Genomic DNA, 27,749 nt, shown 5'->3' with positions numbered 1-27,749 from the left:
CATTCAAGAACCCCTGTGAACATTGTCACAGGCTGTGTCTGGTTTTCTTGATTTGTGCATTCAGAGCTCTCTTTTGCTCTTCCCTGAGTTAGACCAGTGATTAATGGCCAGTTCCCATTAATCCTTTCTTCTTCACACTGAGCAGCTACCAGATTTGTCCCTACTACCTGGTTAAACTTTAAGTCATAACAAGACATGCAATGGGAGAAAATTTGCTGTTGCATTGATTAAGGCAATTTGCCAAGGACATGAAACAGTAAAATGGATGACCCAAGAGAAGATTCCAGAAAGTCTCCTGAGTTTAAGTCTTGTGTTCAGAGTATCATGAGTGGTAGTAAAATCAGAAGACTGCAGCAGACTATCAATATACCCTTTAGTAGAAAGTGGGAAATGCAAGGCAGAACAGATCAGTAAATATTTGAAGAAGATACTCTATGGCTATTTTACATCAAAAGTGAAAGAAAAAATATCTTCCCCTTCCTTTCTCAAGCTTTTTTAATCTAGAAAAAAGAAAAGATGCTCCTTATACATCATCCACCAGAAGTTTTATAGTATATTTAAAAGAAAATTCACAAAAATTATTTAAAAGGCATGTAAAGATGTCTAAAGACTTTAAGAATAATTGAAAACAAAAGGAAGTCTCATAAGTAATCCTTATTGTCCTCTTCTTTTACAATTCTGATTTTCTCATGGAATTACATTTTAGTAAATCAAAACATTGTCCTTAATTCATGAAACACATAAACATTCCTGAAGTAGAGTTGAGAACCTAGAACCCATCATTAGGCAGTTGATTATGTGCCCTCATTTTTTTCCTTCATATACCCTGGATCTTGATTATTTTTTTACACAGAAATAAAGCAGCCACGGGACATATAGGTGATCCACACCACTTTCTTCCTCCATCTCCAACTAGACTATTTTGAAATGTGATAGACACAATGCCCTCATCATTTTAAAATCAAGCAGAAAATTCTCCCCTGATGGATATTGCTTTGTATACGTTCTAGGTCTAGGCAGGCAGTGAGCAGGCGCCAAATTCTACCCTTCTCTCATTCAAATCATTCTGGACAGGTATGTAATGAGCAAGTGGGGGCATTTAAAGATTTTTTTTTCAGGCCAAAGCTTGGCAATACTGAACCCTTAGCTGTTTCAAGTTTGATGGCTGCAAAGAGCATTCTGTACTAGGCTGCATCAGCCTAGGAAGTTTACAAATGTCCTATTTTAAAGTACTTAAGAACATTTCTGACCTTATCATTGAAAAGAACCTGATAACAGAATACACTCATCCAGCATGTATTTTTCAGGACCTTCCATTCACGGATTGAATTGCAATGAATTCAGTGTTCCCCAAAGAATGCTGAAAAATCTGCTCACGGACCTTGAGTACACCTAGGAATTGTTAAGACACAATACATGGGTACTATTAAAAGTACAGGGTAATAGATGTGGAAGATTAGACATGTCCAAAGAAAAGAAAAACCTTTAAAAATGTCAGCCACAGTCAGAATATTCTTGTTCATATTACTTACTGCTGTATAAAAATTCTGGCATTTAATCATTAAGTACAAGATTTTAAAGATGTGATAAATCTGTACCAGCAATTTGTACCAGCACTTCAGTCAGAGACAAAACTTGGCAAAAACATCTGAGGAAAAGAAATAGGCACAGATCTCAATCACAATGTTAATCAACCTCTAATTATCGTTGCTCAGATTGACATAAGAATAATCATTAGATATTAAACTGCAGTCTTCTGTCTCAAAAATCTAATAAGGAATATGTTTGATCAATATGCAGAATCATTATCCAGATTGACAGTGCTATTTTCCCTTTTGTTTAATTGATAAGAAAAATCTGTAGCCTCGTCAAAATAGCAGTAACAAAAAGTTTTATATTCTTAATTAACTTAGATTTGTCAGAAAATATGAAGGAAGAAAAAACACAACTGTTCTAAGGAAGACAGTTGAAGACAATTTGTTTTCTTCAAGAAAGATATTTGATTCTCATTAAAGACCTCCCAGTAGAAGGTCTTTAAATAGATAGTTGTCCTTAGTGTTAAAAGTGTAATATTTTTTTTAGTACCTAGTTCATTTCAGTTTTCAATAGCCAGTTTCGAACATAATTTTCTTTCCCACTATTATGTTGAACACCCAGCGGGTATCAAACACTCCACGCAGATTCGGATACTATGCGTCGGGCATGGGAATCAAGATACTGAGGTGTCTAAATTTAGGTGCATGAGCTCCTGCTCTAGTTAAAGGATACCAAAGCAAGCATTTGTGGAATGTAGAAGAGCAATTCAACTGCCTGGACATGAGAAGTGGGAGTCAACATATTTAAATGTTGATCTCTGCATGGAGACACTGCAGTCAATGGAAGCGAGAGAACAATTCAGTTCTGCAGAAAGAGCATTAGGAGCTCTATACTGTTGCTTAAACTAATGCTCCTTGGGACAGATTACAAACTGAGGCAGCATGAAAGAGATAGATATGGCATGGCACCTGGAGAAAAGCAGGAAAACTGTCATCTGCAGATTCAGGCCAGGAAGAATATTTCAAGAATCTTAATGTCATTGGGTGCTTGCTACTTATGTTACTAACTCATTAATAGTGTTGTTGCACTCAAATACTCACTTTTTATCCAGCAACTCAGTGAGTTGCTGGATAAAAAGCAAGAAAAACTTAATTTATTGGAATCTTGTTGTGATCCAATACTTGCACAGAGAATCAGATCTTCAGTCATCTTCTGTGACTAACTATCACAATTCATCACTGTTGATACATTTAAAATGCACACAAAACACCTCCTAAACTTCTACATAGAAAGACTGTCCTATGCAACTATTTCTGCAGGAAGAGTTTCTGTTGTCTACAAGTATCTCAGCTGGACACAGTTCAATCATGTACGTAGCAGGTATGACCTGGGTGAGTTCTTTGAAGACTTCACACAGACTGTTAATCAACACAGGCATCCAAACTGAACTAGACAGAGAAGGATATGCCAAGCTGTCCAAAGCTTCCATCTGAAGGGCCTCTGTAAATATTAGTCAAATATGTTATTGTGAAGGTTTGAACAGTCACCTGTCTTCAAGTTGATCCATTGTCTCAAGCCTGTTCATTAATTAATTTATGCAGGTGACTGACTGCAATGTTCCCAGAAAACCCAAAGAATTAATTATTTATGTGTACTGGTGTGCAGAGACCTGAAACCCTGCTGCCCCACAGTGATGACTGAAGAGCACATACTTAGAACTCACTTATAGCTTAAGTCTCATTGCTCTTGGCCGTGTTTAACAATAAAAACTATAAAAGCATACATTATTAAAGCTGTGTACTTTATAAAAATGGTTTATAAAGGAAGGATAGTCCCTTTGGTATCAACCACAATAACCGATATGGCAGAGCACACTAAGTGTGCAACAGCAACTATCTGAATGCTTAGTGAAATGACAGAAAAATAATTAATAATACTAACAATAAAGCAATGGAATAATGCCAAATCCCATTGGATTATACTTCAGAAAAATGACACATAGGTAGCTACAGATATAATACATTTTGGTACTTGTTGCTAAAAAAGTTTTGTTTACTGGTGTGATTGGACAAACTCAGAGTTAGGACTGAGCTCTGAAAATATTTATACAATCTTAATTTTCAATTTACATTTTATAATTTATTCTACTTCTCTAATTATGTCTAATAGTGTATCTTCTCTTTTAACAGACTTAGAAATCCCAAATAAAATTTGTTGCATTACTCAACATAATATAGATTTGCATAATGTTAACAATTGGAACTAAAGTTGCATGACTCAGTCAATAGAAGTTTGTGAAACATAAAAGTTCAAATAAAACAAGGACTATCAATATTTTTAAGTTTATCAGATGTTCAGTTAGTGCCTACTTTTGCAAGTGTTTTTCTTGCACTATTTTCTTGCAAGTGTTTTTCTTAAACACTAATTATATGACATTTTCTAACTATAGGCTGCATATGTATAGTACATGAGAACTGAAGAGGAGATTAATTTCTCTGAAGGCATAATAAGAACTTTGTTCTTTCCCCCACTGAATTCAATGGGAATTTTGCCATCAGCTTCAATGAAAGCAGGTTGAGGTTTTAGATAGTTGACACAGAACATATTTTAAAGCCACCTGTGCAAATGCGACCACTGAGCCACCTTCTGTTGCTGCTGTTCTACAGAATTTTTACTCTCCAATGGTATATTGCTTTCACCTATGAGCATTGATTAAACTTATCATCTGCACATTTTTAACCAGGAATCACACTTTTTACACTTAATCTCTGCTAGAATTAAGAACTTTGATTAAATGATCTATTTTGAATTTTTCATGTTTTTATCTCAGACAGTGTATTTGAAAGGGATCACATTTATATGAAAAGTTTGGATAAGAAGAAAATCTGTGATGCTGTAAAAGTATGGCTGTTAAAAAGGTTGAGATTTTTTTTGGAAATGAGGAAACATGTATTTTCAGTTTTTCCATATTTACTTTACAATTGTACTAAGTCTCTAAATATTGAGGTCAAGTTCACATATTTAGTATCCCTCAAGTTCACAGAGGGATAACAGCCATCCACATAGCTGTACCTTTCAGTTATTTGAATAAATGAGAAAAAAATATATATTTCAATTTTTTAAATGTAGGCAGACTATTGCTTATTATTGCTACAAAATAATTAGAGGAATGAGTTATTGCTTGTCATTACATTTTAATGAAAGTTTAGGTAGTATGTTTTCAACTCTTCAGCCAGCATACTCTTTCCAGCATTCAATCCTCTATTTTCATTTGGACTGTCTTAATGGCCCATTTTGCAACAATATCAACTGTTCTCTTGTAAAAATTCTGCCGTATTTTATTGTAAAGAGAATTTTAGAAGTATTTGGAAATTACACAGCTCCAGTTTTTAATATGAAAGAGTTTTCATGAAGTTTTGATGCAAGGCCTTAGAGATCAACACCAGGGGAGGGGATAGGGTATGTAGCTTGTTGCTAATATTGAATGATTTGAGTTTGCAGCCAATTATTAGAACAGTGCAAATCATTTAAGATTTTTTATGCTGTATGGTGCTCAAATCTCAGACTTTGGTACCCCATATAAAATCTAAATGACAAAATATGTGGGATTTTAAGGTGGGCTTTTTAGAATAAATATTATGTATCACATCTAGTAAAGAGGCTGTATTATAGAATTGCATTACAAACACAAAACTCACTTCTACCCCCCTGATGAGTACTTACTGTCTCTGTGAAGAAAGCATCCATTACATATACTGAAAAATAATGCTGATAATACTGAAATTATTGAGTTTTTATTTAAAAACACCAAAAAACTATTTAGCAGCTGCAAACAAAGGAGTAATGGACAATGAGTTGGTTCTGTGAAGTCACAGTACTAATGCTGTTGATTTAAAAGTAGGTAATAGGTTAATGTGGACATATCAGGCTATTATTTATCAGCTTTGTTACTTTGTCTCACAGTTTGTAACAGCTAAAATATTTTGAAACTGTTGGACTAAACTATATAATCTGTACACAGTCAATACTCAGTGGAAAATTAAGGGGAAAGGCAGTCAAATATAGACAGCATAAACATTGATCAAGGATGCTAATAAATGATAATTAATTATCTGCAAATTTCATTTGCATCATGGAACACTGAATACATAATAATTTTCTGATAAAAAAAATCTCCTATGATTTTTCATTTCTTAGAGAGAAGTTCCAGTGAAGTTAGTGTGGCTTTCTGCAATTTGATACAGAATCAGTACCACAAATTTCAATGACATCTGACACATAATCTTACCCCCATGTATTGTTTTTTTCTTGCTAATTTTTTTTATTCAGTACTGTGCCTTGTGATGGAAAAAAATCCAAATTAAAAAAATGCAAAAAAATACCCAAACAACAGGATAAAACTGCAAAATCATCCAGTGTGACATCAGCTGTATATTCTTCCATGTATAAATGGTGTACTTATTTAGAAGTGTGACTGAAATTGTAAACTTTTAAAGCCCCTAAGTGACAGGCAGACACAAAATTGGATGTGAGTGTTGTATGCCCAACATTTAGTCCCTGAATTTCTGCTGGTAGAAATTCTGAGTTACACTCCTTCTCCTCATTTATAGTGAGTAAGGAGTTAAAAAAATTTTAATAATCTGCTAAGTGAAAGGCCGCTTCTCTCAGTCAATTTAATGTTCTTAGCCATAAGCTGCAGGCTTCACAATGATTTAACCTCGGCCTTGGGATGTACTGATAATTGTCATGTGCAGCTGTGGTTTGGTTTCACCTGTGACTTCAAAGCATGGAAGTGTAAGGCAAGGCCCAGGAGGGCTTTTTCCGTAGTTTTACACTTTTTCTGCAGTGACTTATTTTGATGTAGCTTAATGCTGATTCTATAATGGTCTAACTATACATGATATGGGTCTAAGAAAAGTGAGGAATGTCTGCATAATGAACATATGGGCTAAAAAGGAAAAAAAAGGTCAATAAGTCTTTTTAAGAACACATGAAAATAACTCCAAGCAGACTGAACAGGTGAAAGAAATCTCCACCATCAATGTCAGGGAGCTTGTGGTAAAGAATAAGGGAACCTGGTGGCTCGTCCCCGCACCCCCTTCTCATTCATTCCTCTCATTTTTCTTGAAGACTAATCCCATCATCCTTACCACTCAGAGGGATAGTAAAAGTGTGAGCACAAAGGGCAGACAGTTTTTTGTACAAGAATTGTAAATGTCCTGAAATTAAAGTTTTAAGAAACTTTGGATTAGAAGTACTGCTGTAGTTTTGTTAGGCTGTTAAAGCTTAAATTAAGATAATAAGAGGTTCTTGAATCTACATACAAACTATATAATTTTTTGCTCTCAACATTGTTTTGAGTGGAAAAATCATTATAGAACTAGTAACAGGGAAGCATAAAGAATAAGGTGATAAGTCCCACTTTTGAGAGGTGAAATTGTGTGGTATTCAGTAAAATCAGGATCTTTGTTACAATGCGATTCCATATGTCTCTCTAAGAAGCAGACTTTGCCAGATTTAAAATCTATTTAATTATTACATTTATTATTTTAACCTTATTTCTTACAGATTGTATTGTTAATGTGTATTCTCAATGGCTAGTTCTGAAATTGAGCAAGGGCTCCACACTGGTCAATGACTATGTCTGTTACAATAGAACTAAGCAAATATTTTACACAAGAGAACTGTTTCCCAGCCAAAGCCCAGGCACAAGTTCAAACGATATATCACACATCAAGAACTGTGTTAACAAGGAAGTATGAACAAGCTCAACCCATTCTGGTAAGAAAGAGAGGGAAAAATATATGAATGTGAACCTTATCGTTCCATTTACCCTCAGGCCCACAGAATAATTCCTTGCCTTTTTTAGTTACTAACACATATTTAGCCTGTGCCTTGCCAACCATGCCTTCCCAACAATGCCTCCCAACTTTTCTTACCTTTAAAAAACTCAATGGTAAAATACTAAAGACTCCAAAATTGTTATGATTGAGGGAAAAGATTTTAGCTTAAACTCTACTTCTTTTTCTTCCTTTCTTTTTCCCTTTTTACTATGCTCTAATATTGGGGCATTATGTCCCAATCAAAGGAAAAGCTTCAGAGATGGCGTTTTCTTAGACTGTAGAGTCAATCAGGTGCAAAATAAATCCACAGTCTTTCTTAGTTTTAGAACTAATTTTTTCACAGAAACAAAGCAGGATGACCTTCTTTAAAGCAGTCAGTGATGATGCTGTACTGCTTTCTTCTTTTTATAAAATACCTCACTGGCTAACTCATTTCCCCAGAACAGAGGAGACCTCGGGTCAGTGCCAGTTTCTGTCTCAGGGAATACAAACTCTCATCTCTTATCTCCTTGGCAAATGCAATAATCAACAAGATAGTTTATTTATAACAGCAGGGAGTGTCTCTCATCTTGTTGATTCTATACAGAAAAGATTATCTGGGATAGAGGAAAAACAAAGGACAAAGAAAGAAAAAGAGAGTGAGAAATGTTTCTTAAACCTTCCTTGTGAAATTAAGTTGCCAATATCAAGATATACATAAAAGACATTTAATCCATTTTATTCAGGACTACTTATTATGAAACACAAAAAAGATCTTTAGAGCAAAGGTTGGAACTCAGATATCTCCTCACCCACAGGTTCTTTGGTCTGACATGTGCCTCTGAAATTGTACCTCTGCAAAATGAAACTTAAGTTCATTTTGCAGGGGTACAATTTCAGTAGTTGGGGCTACAGACTGATAAATCCACACAAAGAAAGAAACCCAGCATATGGCTCTTGGTGGGGACAAGCCATAGAATTTTGAATTCTAAGTTTACCCTGTGGGGGAGAGATGCCATGTCACAGTGGGGGGCAAAATAGGACTTGCCTGCTCCTCAGCATTTTTAGGCGCGGCCACTGGGGAGTGCCCTACCCTCAAACTGAATTGGCTTACAGATAAACCAGTCCGGGTAGAGCAGTGGCCACTGAACAAACAGAAATTTAAGGCGCTCACTCCGATTGTGGAAAAGGAACTGCCCAAAGGCCACATAGTGGAAAGCAACAGCTCCTGGAACTCTCCTGTTTTTGTTATCAGGAAGCGTGGAGGTGACAGGTGACACCTTCTCCACGATCTGAGGAGAATCAATAATGTCATTGAGCACATGGGTTCCCTCCAACCAGGGATGCCTTCCCCATCCATGCTCCCACAAAATTAGAAATTGGCAGTTATTGACATCAAAGACTGTTTCTTTCATATTCCCCTTCACCCAGCTGAAGCACCACGGTTTGCTTTCTCTGTGCCCTCCATCAACAGAGGAGCTCCCATGAAGTGCTACCACCGGTGCATTCTTCCTCAGGGTATGAAAAACAGCCCTACTATCTGCCAGTGGTATGTTGCTAGGATTCTATCCCCTGTGCGCGCAAGGGAGAAAAAATACATAATATACCATTACATGGATGATATCCTTATTTGTGCCCCTGACGACCACATGCTTGCATGCGCCTTAGAGGACACTATTACAGCCTTGTCGGTGGCAGGATTTGAGTTGCAAACAGAGAAAGTCCAACTCCTGCCACCTTGGAAGTATCTGGGCCTTGAGATCACCCACTGTACCATTACACCCCAAAAAATCCTAATTCACATTAACCCTAAAACCTTAAGAGACCTGCACCAACTCTGTGGATCCCTAAACTGGATCAGGCCCTGGTTAGGGGTCACCACAAGAGATTTATCCCCTCTCTTCAACTTGTTAAAAGGGAGGGAGACCCTGGATTCCCTGAGGGCCCTGACTCCAGAGGCCAGGGCAGCACTCGAGAAGGTCCAATCCATCATTGCAATTTGACATGCCCACCGGTGTCATGAGGATCTGCCCTTCAGCTTCATCATTCTGGGTAGGCTACCACATCTTTACGGGTTGATTTTTCAATGGGACACGGACCAAAAGAACCCCCTCTTAATTATAGAGTGGGTGTTCCTTGGTCGCCAGCTGTGCAAGAGCATCACCAAGCCACAAGAGCTGATGGCTCAGCTGATCACGAGGGCTAGCCTGCGTGTGTTGGCGGGGTGTGATTTTGCATGCATTCACCTCCCTATCCAAACATCCATGGGGAGGATATCTTTGGACACTGTGCAAAATTTATACCGGTTTAATGAGAATTTGCAGTTCGCCCTAGAGAGCTACACAGGCCAAATTTCAATTGACCATCCAGGCCACAAATTGTTTAATGCTGAATTTAATTTGGTTCCAGAAGAGATTCAAAGTTGCTGCCCACTCAAAGCCTTGACAGTTTTTACAGATGCATCTGGAGGATCCCACAAGTCAGACATTACTTGGAAGGACTCACAGACTCAGCAGTGGCAAGCCCATGTGCAGATTGTGGAGGGTTCTCCACAAGATGCTGAGTCAGATGCAGTTGTCAGGGCCTTTGAGAAGTTTCCACAGCCTTTTAATCTAGTAATCGATTCGGCCTATGTAGCAGGCATAGTGTCCCGGGCACAACATGCAGTGCTCAAACAAGTTTCCAATCCTGCCGTCTATCGCTTGCTCTCACGTATGATACACCTGATTTCCCACCAAGACCAACCCTTCTTTGTAATGCATGTAAGCTCACACACCGACCTCCCTGGGTTTATTGCAGAGGGAAACCACAGGGCAGATGTCCTAGCCACACCCCTGCAGCTGGCTGGCCTACCTAGCATCTACCAGCAGGCCAAATTAAGCCATCAGCAATTTCATCAGAATGCCCCAGGGCTGGTCGGCCAATTTCACCTGCAGCGAGACCAAGCCAATGCGATTGTGGCCACCTGCCCAAATTGCCAGAAGACGGCTCTACCATCATTGAGTTCCGGGGTGAACCCTAGAGGACTCCGCAGCTGCGAAGTCTGGCAAACTGACGTCACCCAGATGCCCGAATTTGGGTGGTTCAAATATGTCCACGTATCTGTGGACACCTTCTTGGGGGCTGTCTTTGCCTCAGCCCACACTGGGGAAAAAGCGGCAGATGCATAAAAACATCTGATTCATGACTTTGCAGTTTTGGGGATCCCATCTACCATCAAAACAGATAATGGCCCAGCTTATACCTCCAAGGTGTTTGGTGAGTTTTTGCAGGAATGGGGGGTACAACATCAGATGGGAATTCCACACTCCCCCACTGGTCAGGCTGTAATAGAACGCACTCACCCAACTTTAAAGCAAGTCCTTGCCCACCAACGGGGAGATGTCCAAGCTCTGTCCCCACATCTCAGACTTTGTAAAGCGCTCTTTACTATCAATATTTTGAACTGTTCTTTCGACAGACTGGAGTCACCAGTCCTGAGACATTTCCATCAGCAACAACTCTATGGGTTAAAAGAAAAGCCATCTGTCCTTATTAGGGACCCAGACTCTGGAGAAATCCAGGGTCCATTTCATCTTATCACTTGGGGTCGTGGATACACCTGCGTGTCAATGCCCTCAGGTGTCAGATGGGTCCCTAAGAAACTAATCAAACCCTATACACCAACAGTCTGTTAGCACGCCTCAAGCTGTAACCCCCCACAACCAGGAAGACACCGTCACTGGCCCCACCTGGGTCAATAAAGCGCCTTGGCATCCATACGTGTGTCCACTCCTTCCTTCCTTCACCTCAGTACTTCACAGTCCTGCTCTCACCTGTGTCACCACACCGCAGATGGAGCCACTACTCAGGGCTCTCGCAGAGGACCTGGGAGGGGCGGGATTCGTGGTCTCCACCGGTCACTCTGGGAGTGGCTAGCCAGCCCCGTCAGCTCCAGTGGCCGTGGGACGAGACTGCAGTTCAAATATGGAAACATTTAGGTTTCATTCTGCCAAGGCACAGTGAGGTGAGGCTGGCCATGCCCTCAGCAATATGTGTAGTTCCACAAGGTCTGGACACAAGGGATGGTCCTGGTCAGGCTGGAGATCAGCCCGCAATGTACATCCAAGGTCTGCCCCAGGGAGAGGGCTGTAGGTGGGGCAGAGCAAGCTATGATGCATGTCCCAGGATCCTTGCAGGAGAAGAGCTACTTACAGAGCCCTGTTTTGGGAGCTGGAGCAGCACCCAGGCATTCCTACAGCATCTCTGAGGCTGGTGGCCCCAGGCTGGTAGGGGCCCTGGGTGTATGGTTAGGAATGGGGGTCCAAGGAGGGACTGGGAAGGAAGAGTAAACCCCTTCATGGGACTAAAGTCTAGGGCAGATTTCCTTTAGGCCCTTGTGAGTGAGATCTGCTATGTCCTGTATAAGCCATCTAATTTCTAAGCTAAAGCAGAAAAAGGAAAACAACACTTTGTTGAGCAGAGAGGTGTTAGAATAGCATGCTTGGATTTAGCCATCAGAAATCCACCTCACTTCAGTGAAGGCTTCTATGTTCTCTTAAAAGTAAGGATAATTCCCTGAAGCAATTCTGAACATTTCCTCCCTGTCCTGCAATATCTATGACTGTAAAACCCGAGCCATTTTTAAATCCTTTAGAATTATGCAGGAAGGTAACATTGTGAGAACTTGGACTGATTTACCACCTCCCCTGCACACTTATTTCTTCAGGGAACTACCGCTGGGGATAATATCAGACTAGCTTTCTATTGAGGAAATCCCACCAGAGAAAACTCTTTGTAAACTAGCATGTATGAAATTTTACCAAGAAAGGTAGACAGTAACATGTTGTTAACACAAAGGGTTTACTCATCTTTAAGTAAAATATAATTGGGTATTCCTTTACATAGCTTTTTATGTCATTGTTTAGCACAGTTTTTCCCTTTTTTAGAGGATCTAAAATTCCCTATTGAAAAAAATAAAGTCCAGTCACAATACTTTATTTAAGCTACTACTACAAAGAGGACACTGTAATTTGTTTAATAAAATTCAGCATTTTCATTTTTAATGCATAAAGGAATATTGCCAAAATAACTTTCTCGTTAATTACACATTTTTGGATGGGGTAATTTAAACAACAAGATGTCATCACTAGAGACAGGGATGAAAATCTACCAAAAAGTGTCCTGTTCTGCTGACATTTTGGAAGAGAGATTTCTGCACCTCTACCCTGTGAAATCAAGCATTCTTCTAGCATAGACAACAGCCAGTTTCTGAAACTGGCTGTACATTTCTTGTGTCAATCCACATGAAAATCCACTTCAGCATTTTCAGCAAGTGATACCTCTGAGTAAATCAAAGTACTAAAGGTGTCTTTCTTTTATCTGTGTTGCTCAAGACACTCTAAAGTGTCATTCTGCAGTCAGAAAGACTGGAAGATCTCTTCTCTTGAGATTCTAGTAAAAAATAAGGACTTTACTACTGTCCCCCCTTAAGAGTGACTTTCTTCTTTTCCTCTTTATTCTCCTTACACTGTTACTTTTTTCAGTTAGACCTTGTGTATGCATTGTGAATACACAGTCAATATTATGGTGGCTAGAGCATTCAACATGTAGAGAAATATTAGACAAGAAACAAGAGTGAGATAACATTTCTTTAAAATTTCAATTAAAAATAAATTAGAAGCCACTATGACTTATTAGACTGTGTAAGAAATGTCTTACAGTGGTTTTTCCTCTTTCATTCTCTCAATTAATAACCATTCTCTGGCTTGCACAGGGTATCTATCATTCACAAGGTTGAAAACATTAGTTTTAAGGCTCACATGAGTGCTCTCAGGCTTATATGTTAATGAGATCAATTCACTAGCAGAGGACACACAGAAAAATTCTAAATGGAGTTGGGAAATCTCAAGCAGTTTTGTAAAAAATGGACAAACATTGTTTAATCAGACAATTTAAATTCAGATGTGAGTAGGACTGTCTGAAACTTGAGACAAGAATTTTCTTATGCAATTCTCATCTCGTCCTATGTGCCTGCAGGAGATGAGGGGAAAAAAAAGTTGAGTAGAAATAAACTGATGGGGCATCTCTTCATCATTTCACTAAAAGATGTAGAACCTCATTAGCTGGCTGTTCTTTGCACTTTCTTGTCAAACGTGGACAATTATTTTTCTTGTGTTTTTTTTTTCATGTACTCACATGAACCTATATTAAAGATTGTGTTTACTAAAAACAGAAATATGGAAGCAGATTAATCTGTGTAGTGTGCTGTACAGTTAAATCTTTCATGACTTGGCTTTAAGTACTCTGAAACCACCTGCAGAATTTTAGTGGATCTGCTGTTCAAGAATATCTGAAGTGTACTATAGCTGGTTAGCACAGAAATTTGTTGACAGAGAGTGAAGATCAGACTAGATATTCAGTTTACATCCCTTCCATACAGAACAGTGGTTCACTGAGCATAAATATAGAGATTATTTGCTTGCCAAATTTCCCTTCTCACTCTGCTACTCTGCTGCTTCTGGTTAAAGTTAGGAAGCTCTAGAGTAATTTTGGTTTCTGTGGGTTGGAAATGACTCACTATACAGAGGTTTAATGGGAAATTTCCAAGTAGGCATTTCTAGTGAAGGCTGCACTGACTTAAAAATGATAGCCCTGCTTAAATAGCTATGCACTTTGTTCTTTTCATCTTCTCCTTAGTGAAGCTTTTTCGTGCTTTTCTAGTTCTCCTGCACCAGTATGCTGAAGACAGGATATAGAAAATGACTGCCCATCTTTATTACTAGAATAATCTTTAGTAGTAGTTAGCTTTCTAAGAATGAGGATGTTTCTACAGTACATTGAAAATCATAAACTCTATATCTATTTGCCAGAGTGATTAGATGAGCTTCCAGTTTTCTTCTGACTTACAAATATTTTACATTTTAAACAAATGTATACCTTTCGTTACCTCTATAGAAAGTATTAAAATTGTTCAGGTTTTATTACATGCAATACTAAGCCCCAGGGTTGATTACTTTCAACTATGACTGCTTAGGTAAATTTATGAATCACCATACAACAATATTCCAGAGCTTCAGACTGTGTGCAAAAAAACCAAACTGAGGCATGTTGACTAATGACATTATGCAGAAAGACTGTTCTTACTTGCCTGAAATTTCACAGAATAATTAATAATCAATGAGAAGAAGAGAGATGGTTTAAAGGAAATTCTAGACATTAATTTCTAATTGGAGAAGATGAATGAATTTTTCAGTGGAAGAAGAAGTATAAAATGATAAATGCTGTGAGATGTCAATAAACTTGCTTCTTCAAAACTGGTGTTGTGGCTGATAGCAGCTTACCAGTTTCATGTCTCTGTATTTTCTACTAAGAACTCTTTCATGGACTCTTTGGCTTCCTGCCTCAGTGATGTCAAGAATATTTTTTGCAATATGTATTTGCCATATTTAGCTTTGGTAAAAACTGTTAACACAGAAAAGTGACCCAGACTTGAGAATAACAAACCACTCAGAACATAGCTGATCCCAAAGCAAGAAGTCATTAAACATCAGGCATTATTTTCCATAACTTCCATGGATTTTTCTGATAAATTTCCTCAGAGCAGCCTCATTAAAAACATCCCTGGGATTCCTTTTGGCATTTGTGGATTTTCCTTTTGAATAATCACTTTTTGGCTAGATCACTCAATATCTCAAGAGGGATATCAGGAACATTGACTCAAGTGTCCTGTCCTCAAAAGCAATTCCTTCACACCTGTACCATTGAGTGTCCTCACCAGACAATAACCTCTGTGGCACAATGCTTCTTCTTCCCCCGATAAAACTGCTCCATTGTGCAATAAATAGTTGTAAGTTGTTTCAAAAAATAAGAGAAGACAAAAGAAAAATGAAAAAAATGAAAAAAGAGGGCAAACTGGAAGTGGCTCTTCAATCTACTGATTAGGGCACCGAATCATTGCTGCTGTGACCACCTCAATTTTTTAGATATAAAAGGATGTGAACTTTTTTGATCTTCATTTTTCAACTCTTCAAATACTTGGTGTTAGTTTCTTAGCAAAGTAGATCAATCTGGGATATGACTCAACCTGTGACTATTATTATTATTATTATTGTTGTTGTTGCTGTTGTTGTTATTTCTGATATCTCAATCATTATTATATACAGTAAATATATTGTTATTGTCAAGTCCTTTAACTAAGCTGTGAAAAAACTTGAAATCCCTAATTTAAATTTTAAGTCACTTCAGAATTGAATTAGACTACCTTACCTCACTCCTAGTTTTAAAAAAAACAAACAACAAAACAAAAATATTCATATGTATATAAGTTTTATATTACAACTATATAAATAATTATTTATTGAAGAATTGAAAAATTGCAAATGAAGAAATTATTTCAAGGTCTGAAGAAAAGCCTTGCGTATCCAGACTTGGAGGAATTGTTCAAGAACAGTTCATCCTTCTGAAAATAATTACCTTCATAAAGTTAATTAGCTGCATAAGTGCTGGCTGCATGAGGTAGCACTGCCCAAGGGCAACTTAGCATTCATGAATCAGTGTAATTCATACACGTCCATCTCAGTGCTTTCTCCCTTTTTGATGTTTTATGGCCTTGACTAGCCCCTTTCTTAGTACTGAATCATTTGTCATGCCACCACAGTGAGGAATGTGAATTTTATTGAGCATACCTAGGACTGCTATTTTCTGGGACCTTTCTAAAACAGTTCCAGAGAGGTCTGTTTGTAAATGTTTTACAAGTATTCAAGGTCTTTCGTAGCTAGCCAAAAGTTTTTGCTATTTAAAAGAAGGACAACCAGAGAAGAAAGATAGTATGTGTTCATACAAGCACTCTGGATATGGAAGGATCTGTCATGAAATAATAATCTATCAGCCTCTTCCATGTGGAACAAATTCAGATGCAGTAATCAATTAAAATTATTTTTTCATAATCTATTCTTTGGCAAGAATTTACTTTAGGTCATATAGAATGCAGTACTAGCTTCTTTTGACATAAAGAGATTAAATTTTACTTTAAATATATTTTAAATCAAAAAACTTATTTAAAATTAGACCTTACTTGAGTCTCTTTTGTACTAAAGGCTGAATTTTCAACTAAATTACTTGTAAAAAGCACTGGTCACTAGGCACAGCCATTTGCAAACAGACATAGAGAAGAACAGCCCCTATGGAAAGTGTCCTGAAGCAAAAAGGTCAGGATTTCATGAGACAATATTAGCTGTTGAGTGGGAACATTAGCATTACAAACTTGATCTTCCGGACTCTCTCACTGGAAAAGAAACTGACACCTCCAGAAAATAGCTATATCTGAAAAGTGAAGTACATTACTTCAAAGTGAAAATGCAACAAGGGGAGGAGCTGTAAAATGAGACTCCATAATAAATAATACAAAGCTAAATACAAATTTAAAAATTAATAATTAAAAATAAGAAAGCTATTAAAACATATACAATAATTAAAATAATCAAATATAAAAATATAGAAATAAATAATAAATAGTTAATAACAAAAAATATTTGGTTTCTAAGGTGCCATTTGTGAATGCTCATTGCAAAAGAAAATTTTGTTTTAGAGTTTTTACTAACTGTAACTTCAAAAGTAATGCTTTTTGAGGGTACATTCAATATTTGAGAAATAACTCCTCCCTTTTCAAAGCTGTTTCATTAAGACTGCATTCATGAAAATATTGTCCTAAAAATGAAAAAAAAGTGAATTCTATATAAATATAGAATATTTCTATACATTGTCATGGTAACACTTAAAGGTTTTTCCTGTAGCTGTGATTTCACTATCATGCCTGTTTACATGACTTTGGGTTTCAATGGACATGATTTTTTATAATATCTTCTACCTTTTCATAATTTTTGCAACATTTGACTGTGGGGTATAAATCCACATTGTTTCTGCAACTTTATCTACACTACCTTATAGCATGTGTGTGAAATACTGGAAGATAGGCAGGATCTTTTACACACTTCAATTTCAGAATCTGATGTGTTTTCTTGGAAGTTAATGCCTTCTAGATTACATTTAGATCAAACCCTGCTAGTCCTCTCTCTCAAGAGTTTAATGACGTAATAAGTTTTTCAAGACAGCAGTTCACAATAAGGTTCTAAAGGTTTATGGACTATCAGTGAATAATTTCAGAATGGCTGATGTCCATTGGCTTAGACAGATGGAGTCTTCCTCTTCCCAGACAGTAAATAAAATGCGTCAACCTCTATTTGAATTTCCTTATTAAGTATTAAAAAAAAAATCTTTTTGGAAACAATAGTCCTCAATACTGATCGAGTAAATTTCAAAAATGTCAAAATTATGATCCATAGAAGCTTGTATTTATTTTGCAAGAACTATGATTTGTGCAAACTCAAACAAGAGAATAGTGCATATGGACCCTACTGTCACTTGATGAAGGCTAGACAGGGAGAGAAGAACATCATCACTTTGGAAATGCAGTAACTCTGAAATTAATCCCTCTAAAAATAACTTAGTACTTAACTAGAATACGATGTCACCTCAACCTGTTAGTGATCCTACAGCAGACAGAGTAATACAGACTGTTCTGACAGTCAAGATCAAATCTTGCTGGTCAATAAATGTAAATATGAGCAACAAATACATATCAGAAAGAGGTGTTCTTTTCTACAGTAGTCTATTGTTTGGAAAATTTAGGAAGCAGGCTTCAAAAGTTGAGAAGGCTCATGACTGATGGTGAATCAGAAAAGTGTCCTAACTATTAAGTCAGTGGCACAGTGAAATTGAGGGAGGGGGGCAAGATGCTCTTAATCCATCCTGTTGGCCCTTTTATGGACAGTGCAAAATTAATGGGATTTGAGACACAGACAAAAACAGAAGGGGCTGTCAGGGAGCTGTAGAGACCAAACCAGAGAAAACTGCAGGGCTCCAACTCTGAAGTCCAGCGGTACATTGCAGATGCTGTCTTTGAAGATGACTGTTACCTGGCTTATCTAATAGATCTTTTGAAATCTGTTCTCAGGTGACTAATTTATCTGACATATTCTGCAAATCACATGTGCATCCATGTCACCTTTAAATTATTCTCTTGTACACGAGTGCTTAAAAGTAAGGCATGGTAATGCCATCTTTAACACAGTTATCTGTCTTGCTTCTACATCCAAAGTCAAGCACCCATTCAGACAGCCTTACATTATAAAGAATCATAGGATGTTTTGGGTTGAAGGGACCTTAAATATCATCTAGTTCTAATCCCTCTGCCATAAGCAAGAGCATCTTTCACTACACCAGGTTGCTCAGGGCCCCATGTAAATGGGCCTCAAAAACTTCAAGGGATGGGGCATCCACAACTTCTCTATAAAACCTGTTCCAGTGCCTCAGTACTCACTGAGTAAAGAATTACTTCATAATATCTAACATAAATCTCCCCCCTTTTATTTTAAAGCCATTGTTAAGCCACTATCTGCCCATACAAAAAGTCCCTTTCTCTCCATTTTATATGTACCCTTATGATACTGGATGGCTGCAAGGTTTCCCCAAGTGTTCTCTTTGCCAGGCTAAACAAGCCCAGCTCTCTCAGTCTATCATCATGGGAGATGTGCCCCAGCCCTCTGAACATCTCTGTGCCCTCCTCTGGAACTGCCCTAGCAGGTGCACACTTTTCTTCTGCTAAGGACCCCAGACCTGGACACAGCACTCCAGGTGAGGTCTCAGAAGAGCAAAGCAGAGGGCAAATCACTTGCTGGCACAGAAGACATCACTCTTCTTGATGTCTCAAACTTACCTCAAACCCAGAAAAATCAATGACTTTTGATTAGGCCCCTAGAACAGCATGAGGAACTGAAAGGAAAGAGAGGTTGCAGTTATCATAACTGAGAAATCGTCTATGTAATTTGATATCTGGAAAAAAAAGATTTTAATGCTTGACACATTTGAAGATGCTATTCTTTTCTTAAAAATTTTTACTTAAAAAGCAAACTTCTGTTGCCCAGTTCTGATTAAAAGGATGAAAGAAGTATATATTGGTTAACTGTCTGTCACTGTACTGTACTCTCTTGTGTTGTATTTACAAAGAAGCAAGAATTGTGTTGGTGTAGAAGAGATCAATAAGAAGTCTGTTATCAATCTACAGGCAAACTTTGAAGTTAGAAAAAAGGAGAACTATATTGCTTTCAAACATCCTTGACAGTTTAACAAAGATGCAGCAAAGAGAGAAAGAGATGGGGAGGAGCTGTAATGACTGCCCTTGGTAGCAAAGAAAAGAAGAATGACTCAGGTGCTGAAGAGTTACACGAATCATAGTTTCATCCTTCAGAGGTTGAAAAGTTCAAGGCTATTAGCTATTTTCTTCTACTGACAATGAACAAAAGAACAAAGCAAGAAACACAATATCTGTCCAAACAGACTTTCCACGTTTATTGGCCTAACAGTTTTACTTTCATCTAAGAAAGCTTGAAATGATAGAGCAAGGAGTCATGAAACATGCAATCTTTAGCCTTGAAAAAGAGCTTTGTTAAGCCTTTAAAGCAAAATCTCTTGATCTTTTAAACATGCAAGCCACATAGCACAACACATTGCAGTATAATATAAGGTTGAAGCACACAAATTGCATGTTTTTCTCAAGATCAATTTTCCCATGCAACGTTAAACAGTTCCCTCCATTAAGTGAATTTTGCAAGATGCAGAACTGTCTTTCCTATTAGGATTTAATCCATTTTATCCCTTTTAAGAAAGAAGAAATCCAGTAACTATATGATTAAAATAAGAAGGTAGCTAAGCAGTTCACAAGGAAGTCCAAAGTATTTTACTGTTTCTTACACAGTGCCTCCAGGGAGTATTATTAGATGTGCATTTCATATGTGCTCTATGGTATCTTTGCTGAAAACTGTTCTTCTGTCCACTATACAGTACTGAGATTGGCAGCAATGCCAGTCTTTTCCTCTGGGAAATATGTTTTGTCCCACTGAAGAAGTTCCTGCATATTTTTAATCAAATATACAGCTCGTATTTCTTGTGCTCTCCCCTGGCTCGATATGAACGTGCCAGAAAAAGCAGGAAACTCAACATTTGTGACAGTTTCCTTACTTAGAAAGAGCACACAATATGAGCTCTGCATTTCATTATGAACATGAATTGTTAATTTAAGTCCATAACCATGGAAAATATTAGACCTTGACAGATGAGTTTGTATTTCTAGTCTCCATGTTTGCAGAGGGATAAGAATGTAAGTCTGAGTGTGTGAGGTTGGATCCTTCAGGCTTACAGCCCCATTTGGGGGAGCTGTTTCTCTGTGGTTCTTGCCTGTGAGCAATGAAGATCCATTTTGACCACTGGTGTCAGTGATAAAGAATCAGCAGTACAGATGAGGTGAAAAGAATTAGTGTGACTGAACTGATGGAACCGGACACAATAAGGCCTGACCTTGGGAATATATAGGAGATGATTTGGATAAACAGACAATTTCAACAGAGGAAGAAGGAAATCCTGAGTAGCACTCAGAAAGAAAGTCTGAGTTGAAGTGGCAGCTTGATTGCTGCTGCTCTAGGACCTGTTCTGAATGAGGAAACCCTCATCAAAAAGGAGATTAATGGACATGTGTGAGTCCAGAACAAAAGGAGGCCCTGAAGTGACATGTGTGTTTTGGGGTGTTGTGGGGTATACACCGTGGAGCTGGGGAGAAAGGGATGAATTTGATGTGACAGGTATGTAAATAAGGTGCCCACTTTATACAGGCATTTTTTTCATTCTTTTTTCCCCCTCTAGGTCTACAGTTTTATCAGGAGAAGGCTTCAAATTGTAGACTGAGAAGAAAAACTGCCTTTTCCTTTTGTTAGCCAAATGACTGAGACATGAGGAAAAAACCCAAAACCCATAAATTCACATCCAAAAGAAGAACATTATGAACAAAACAAAAGAAAACAAAACAAAACACATCTACTACAAAAACAAAAAACAAAAAAAAAATAAACCCCATCCCTCCCCCAAAACCAACAAAAACCCAATCAAACAAATCCAAAGCAAAAGAATTGACACAAGTGAGGCTGGAGCTGTGAGTAAAACCATCTATGGATAAATACAATTTAACCAGGCAACAAATATTAAGTTACTCTGAACATAAGCTGAATATGCAAGGATTGTGTCTTTATATGAAAAGAGGAAAAGAAATTAATTTGTCTGTAAAAGCTGATTAATCCACCTTTCTTTCCTACTTTCTGTCTCCCATCTTCTGCAAAACCACTGGGCCAGTACTCCTTTCTCTCTATTTCCTGTATTTCATTAAGGCCTTTAAAGTTCCTGCTGCAGATACTGAGTGAGAATGCAGGTCATTAATTTAATACTGAATTATTGTAAAAGCACAGAGAACATCTTCCTCCTCTTCTTTGCACTTATGTGAAAGCAAAAAAATATTTTCCTTGCTACCAGGAGTCATATGGAGAAGTGCTGTGACTTATATTTTTACTGGTAAATGGAATGAAAAACCCAGACAACAAAATCTCTTTTCCCCTCACATTAGCTTAGAATCCAAGTTCACTGACTGTTTTGTGCCACAGTGAATTCCACAATAAATGTTAGATCATGTGCCAAAACGAAGCACATGATTTGTGTTGCAGTGTACTTGTACAACTACCTTGTCTCCTTACAAATTCTCTTTAGACATTGTGAACTAGCTTGCCTGTGACCTAGAAGCAGTGCCTAAACTAAACTTAAACCTTCTTACCTTCTTTGGAATCAGTTTTACTTTACTTATAGCTATATTTTGCAACATACATTTTGTGTTCAGGACTTAAAATGTCCAGTTGCCTTGAATGAATGCTTATTTTTAAAGCAAATATGTTCTATTTAGTTTTATAATCTACTGCCATTATCTGGCCTTGTTTTGTTTCTTGAAAATTAGGTTATTTTCTTACATTATCGTTTTAAAGTTGCAGAAAATCCAATTAATTAGGTGGGAAAAGTTGGCCAAAGTTGGGGTTTTATTTACTTTTCTTTTTAGGCATGATTTTAGCTTCTATAATTCTGTAAATCTTTATTTCTTTAGAGTGGCTATCACAGTAAGTTAATCCACAAACTGCACCAGCTTCTTAGGATGCATTTAAAAAAAAAGAGCTAGGTAATGGTTCTTGCTGTTTGTTCCTGTTTCTCTCAGCAGAATGTAATGGCACTGCAAGGTGACTTGAGGACCAATGGATTCCTCCACCTCCAGTATGTTTAGGTGAAACAATCACTGTAGTGTTCCAAGGCACTTTTTAATGAATTAAGTAGAAAAACTGTATTCTGACACTGAATGATAGCTGAGTGAATATTTTTGTCAGCAGTATTCCCAGAACTACTGAAGAAATTGTAGTGCATTCCATGTTTCAGCTTAATTGAGTCTTGAAATAGAAAATGGTAACCTGAGTCTAAAAGAAAAAAAAAAAAAAATATGGAAACCACAGGGACAAATCTTCAGTAGTCTAAAGGAAGTGGAAGTCTGGAAAGAAGAAAAAATTTAAAAAACCTCATCTCTGCAATCCTTAGTCAGACAGAAATCAGTAAAAAAATTTGAATGATCGAGCAATATAGGACTGGACTGTGAATCTGTATATTTCTTCTCACATGCCAGTTAAATTATTCATGAAGAATCATCTCATGCTAATTCCCTTCTTTTTATTTCCTGTTGTCTAAACAGGCAATACTGGATGGCGATTAATTCAACTAGTTATCACTTTCAGTAAAGAATTCCCTTCACAAATCTGACAGGGATGTCACTACTTTTCCAGGCTCTCAAGTCAAATTAAATACTCACTTGTTTTCCCTTTGCTTTGCATTTTTATCTCCACATAACAGACTGCACCATATAATTAGAGGAGCCTTAATTTTTTTTTTTTTTAATTTTTGGTAGGATGAGAGAACAACTTGGATCTTTCTATTGTTGAAGGAACATCACAATTGAAAAGGCAAAATGTTTTTCATGAAAGAAGGAAAATTTTTCATCAGAAAAACACAATGCAGGTTTTCATAGAGTCCAGGCAGTTTATTTTTTAGCAACATGTTGCAGTGAGCAGTGGTCTAGACTCTTGAGTAAATACAAGTGTGGGCAAGAAGTTCAACTATTAAATGGGTTTTTGAGAAAATGAGAATATTTGAAAGTGAAAAGAGAAGTACCCCAACTTCAGGAAAGCTTTTTCACCATACTGAGACACTTTAAGAATTCTTAATGCTCCTCATGCCTTTCTCACCTCTTATCACCAGAACTACTTTACCTGTTAATGTAATTTATGGCAATCAAGGAGATAAGGAAATTAGAAGATCTGGTGGAATGCACCGGATATTTTGCTAGTGATGCTTAGTCTGCTTGTGCTCATGACAGCTGTGATCAGTGAATGAACATAAGGACACAGATGAAATATCACCACAGAAAATTTCGCCTATTTCCAATTCTGGCTGTGGCTGGAGGTCAGAGAGTCTGGAAGAGTGCATGGAAGTCCCAGGAAGAATCTGGGATGATTGTGACCTCATTCCCACTGCTGTAACAAACCTCTGAAACCAAGTCTGCTGAAGGGGACATGGGACAAAAAGATCACTACAGCATAACAGCATTTCCTTTTAGGTAAGCCTCAGTTAATACAATAGAAACTTGCAGTTTTCACCTGCACACTTGGTAATATTCTTTTAATTATTTGCTAAAGTGGTTATACAATATGCTGATTACGGAATAAATAAACTGCAATAGACATAGGAGCCTAAAAAATGATATAGGTTTCTTAGTTGAGGTCTCCACCTGGCGTAGTTGAGGTCTTCACACCTGTTTCCCTCTTCTCTGTGTTTCATGTCAGAATTGGCAGTAGAAGTTCAGGAAGGGTTCATGACTGTCAGAAACTGGAAGATCTGCTTTCTCTTTTCTTGAAGTGAGTTCTCTAACTACTCAAATACATTCATATTATAAAATTAAATTACTCCCATACATTCATATTATAAAATTAAATAGCTACAAATGCTTTTACTTTCAGACCCAGTCCTGTCATCTTCTGAAATATGTTCTTGCTTCTAAACCATGGTGGGTCTCAAGCTTAGGCAGCTTTTCAGCTGAACAGGAAAAGGCCTTGCAAATGTTGGGCAATTCAGATCAAACAACTGTGGCACTGAGCAAGGAATGAAGCAACCACCGAAATCCATTTGGGATTTGGCAGCCCAAACTCGTCATGAATACTATGCAATGAAATCTTCAAGTTTTTTAGTGCGTAGCTACACTGTTCCATCACATTTCCTATTGGTTCTCCTGAAAACACTATTTATATATATTAGATAGTATGTTCCTCTTTTTTAGGAATATGGAATTAAAAAATAATAAATTGCTGTTAGATTATTATTTTTTACAGCATTGATTCTCTTTTTTGATTTGTTTGGGTTTTTTTTTCATTTTTTTGAGATACTGTGTCCCATGTCTATATTAATTTGGAAAGTTTTTTCTTCTCAATGGATATAGAAAATGGAGTAAGCAGTATCCCAGCAGCCTATTTTAATTGAAGTGAAAAATGATTTTTCTAAGTCCATCCTACTGCTTTTATAACTTTGGCAGTAAAAAGAAGTTATTGTTAGAATATCTGTGTTGCATACCAACAGCCCTTGTCAATACTACTTGCAAGGACAAAACAAAAACATAAAGGTAAAAGATGAAGCATCTTTCACATGTTAAAAAGGCATCTGTCTTGCTCCTGAGTCTACTAGTATAGATTACTTGTTCAGTTGCTTTTAATTGTAGCTGAATGAGGAACAATTCCACAAATTATCTCAAGTAATTTCTTCCCTTATGTGAAAATAGAACCAACCAATCACATAGTGCAGTTATGAAGATTTGTTTGAGAATGCTAGGATGACTGAATAAACACTCCTTTGGCAGAATCTGCTGTAGGTCACATACAGTTTATGTGAAATACTTCCAGGCTACAAGAATTCACACTTTTATTACCTTACCATATAACACACTTCCGCAAACTATGGGCTCCATATAAGCATATCTCCAAACTCCCACACTTACCATCTATCTTTGTCCCATTTCACGTGTCAGACTCCTTGTGATGTCCATAAACTGTCCACAAATATTTACCCTGACATGGTTAATGATGCCTAGCTGCATTTCCTTAACATATTATTGAAAGACCATATGCTCCCAAATGTTTTGTGAATTTTCATTGCATGAAATACTCTATTTAAAGTATCGGAAAGAATTCTAAATAAGGCCTGGAAAAAATTGGCAAACCTGTGGACTTGATCATAACTCTCACTAATGCTCTTCTAAAGGAAAGTTAGGCAGATTTTCCTTGCATATCTTGAAGCTTTCTGACTCCAAAGTTAGCTGTATGGGGTGATGGAGAGAACATACACTTAATATTCCTTGCTGTGACTGAGCGATATGTAGAAAAAGGAAAAGGCAAAAAAAGTGTTTGAAATATAGACTTTTCACCTTCTGCTATGTGGAAAATACAAGTTATAGGTAACTTTAGCAGGGATATACCATAACTGAAAGTGCAGTAGTAAATAGAATTGTTTGAAGCAGCTGTATTGCAGAGTGAATTTTTCCTAAATATACTAAATTTTTTATGAAGAATAACATTAATTTACACTAATGGAATTAAGTAAGATACTATTCTAAATTTACAATAGTGAAGTTGAAAAGCATCTGCCATTATAATTGCAACTGCATTTCTAGCAATACAGAAGTTTTCAATAGTGCATATTGACTACTGGTGGAAGGCATGAGCAAGAGCTACAGAGATTTTGATTTATAAATTACCCATTTTTTAAAGGACTGCTAACCCCACATTTAAGAATTAAAATGCAGCAGAGAGTTGATGAGATAGGAGCAAATAAAAGTAGATCTTGAGTTGCTGATCATTTTAATAATTTCCTTTTCATACTAACAATAACTTCAAAATAATTGGAAAGCCTATTGCAGTATGAGTCCATGTCAAAAGACAGGCATTCCTGAAATGCTCTGCAGCAATCTATGTTTTAATACATTCAGTGATATGAATTTTCACTTTCTAGAAGTCTGAACAGTGAACTTTCATCAAGAAACCAATTAAGCAAACAAAGAATACAAAACCAGATGGCAAACACAGGGTAAGAGTGATATTGAACTTGATTCAGCAACTCATTCTGTGTTAGTAGAAATGACCTTAAAAATGTATTTTAGTATCTAAGCTTAAAACCAATTAAGGTTTTAAGGGAGAACCTACATAAATCAGGGCACTGTGAAAATAAGATATGTAAACTGAACTAAGATTATATTTTTCTAAATAGATTTTTATGGAAATTATATTCATAGCATAATTTCTGTGCAGTTAGATCTACAATATGAGGTAGGTGCAAAGTTCCAAGTGGTGCTCAAGTTTTATAAAACCTATATTTAGTTCTAACATTATCAAAGGAAGGAAAAAATCTCTTTCTAATAGTTCATGTATGAGGCAAGAAGACTGACCCAAATACATTTTTCACTTAAAACTGAAGGGGAAGTTATCAGTTTTAGTTTTCTCCCAGTAAATGGTTTAGCTTCCAGTTCATTTAGGGCAAACATAAAGTCACAAAAAATGTATTTTCAGTTGGCTTTCAGTATAGATATGAGTCTGAAAAAGGAATAAACAAAAATATTTAGGCTTAATGGCAATTTTCTTTTTTTTCTTGCTGAAATGAGAGGGAAAAAAGAGTTACATATGTTAGTCCATAAGAAAGAAATTACTTCATATAAATTGTCAAAGGAAGCTGAAGATGACAAAGTCTTGCCTTTCCATGACAAGATAAACTGAGCTTTCCTCCTCTCTTTGTCTCTGAAAAAATAGCATTAAGAATATCGAGAGTATTCACTAGGGTAGGACAGTCATTTTCCCCCACAAATATCTGGATCTGAATTTGTCACTTTGGAAATTTTCTTAAGCATTACTAATCTGGAGGGAAAAAAAACCCAAACCAACAACAACAAAAAAAAGCTGTTTTCTTTGTGCTGGGAAACAGTTCTCCACCTTCATTGGAGCAGAAACTAGAGAACAGTTTCCTCATATCCTAATGTCCTCTGGAGTCAGCTAGGTGTTTATATACCCCCTGGGTCTGACAGGAGATGAGTTTGATTGATAGAGAACTTAACAGAGGACAGGATACAATTAGTGTTGAGTAGGTAGATAGACGTCCAGATGGAGCTATCCAGAAAGTGATTAGGTCTCGGAGTAAACATGCTATCAAAGGATGGAGCCATTTCATTTGTATAGGACTATTAAAGTATTTTATAGATATTGGAATAGCTCCAGCAAAGAGAGTTCTTCTCTAGGAAACTTGAGACTCTGGTGTGTAAAACCTTCACTTGTGAGTTAAGGAATCAAAGTTCAAATCCTTGTCCTGAAGCAGGAAGAAAGTGAATTTGAGACCATTTCTCATACCTCTTAAGCA

The sequence above is a fragment of the Agelaius tricolor genome, unplaced genomic scaffold (assembly GCF_023055355.1).
Source record: "Agelaius tricolor isolate 1412-34295 unplaced genomic scaffold, bAgeTri1.0.p SCAF_3, whole genome shotgun sequence".
Lineage (NCBI taxonomy): Eukaryota > Metazoa > Chordata > Aves > Passeriformes > Icteridae > Agelaius > Agelaius tricolor.
The sequence above is the reverse complement of the archived record's forward strand: the minus strand, read 5'-3'. Positions refer to the sequence as shown.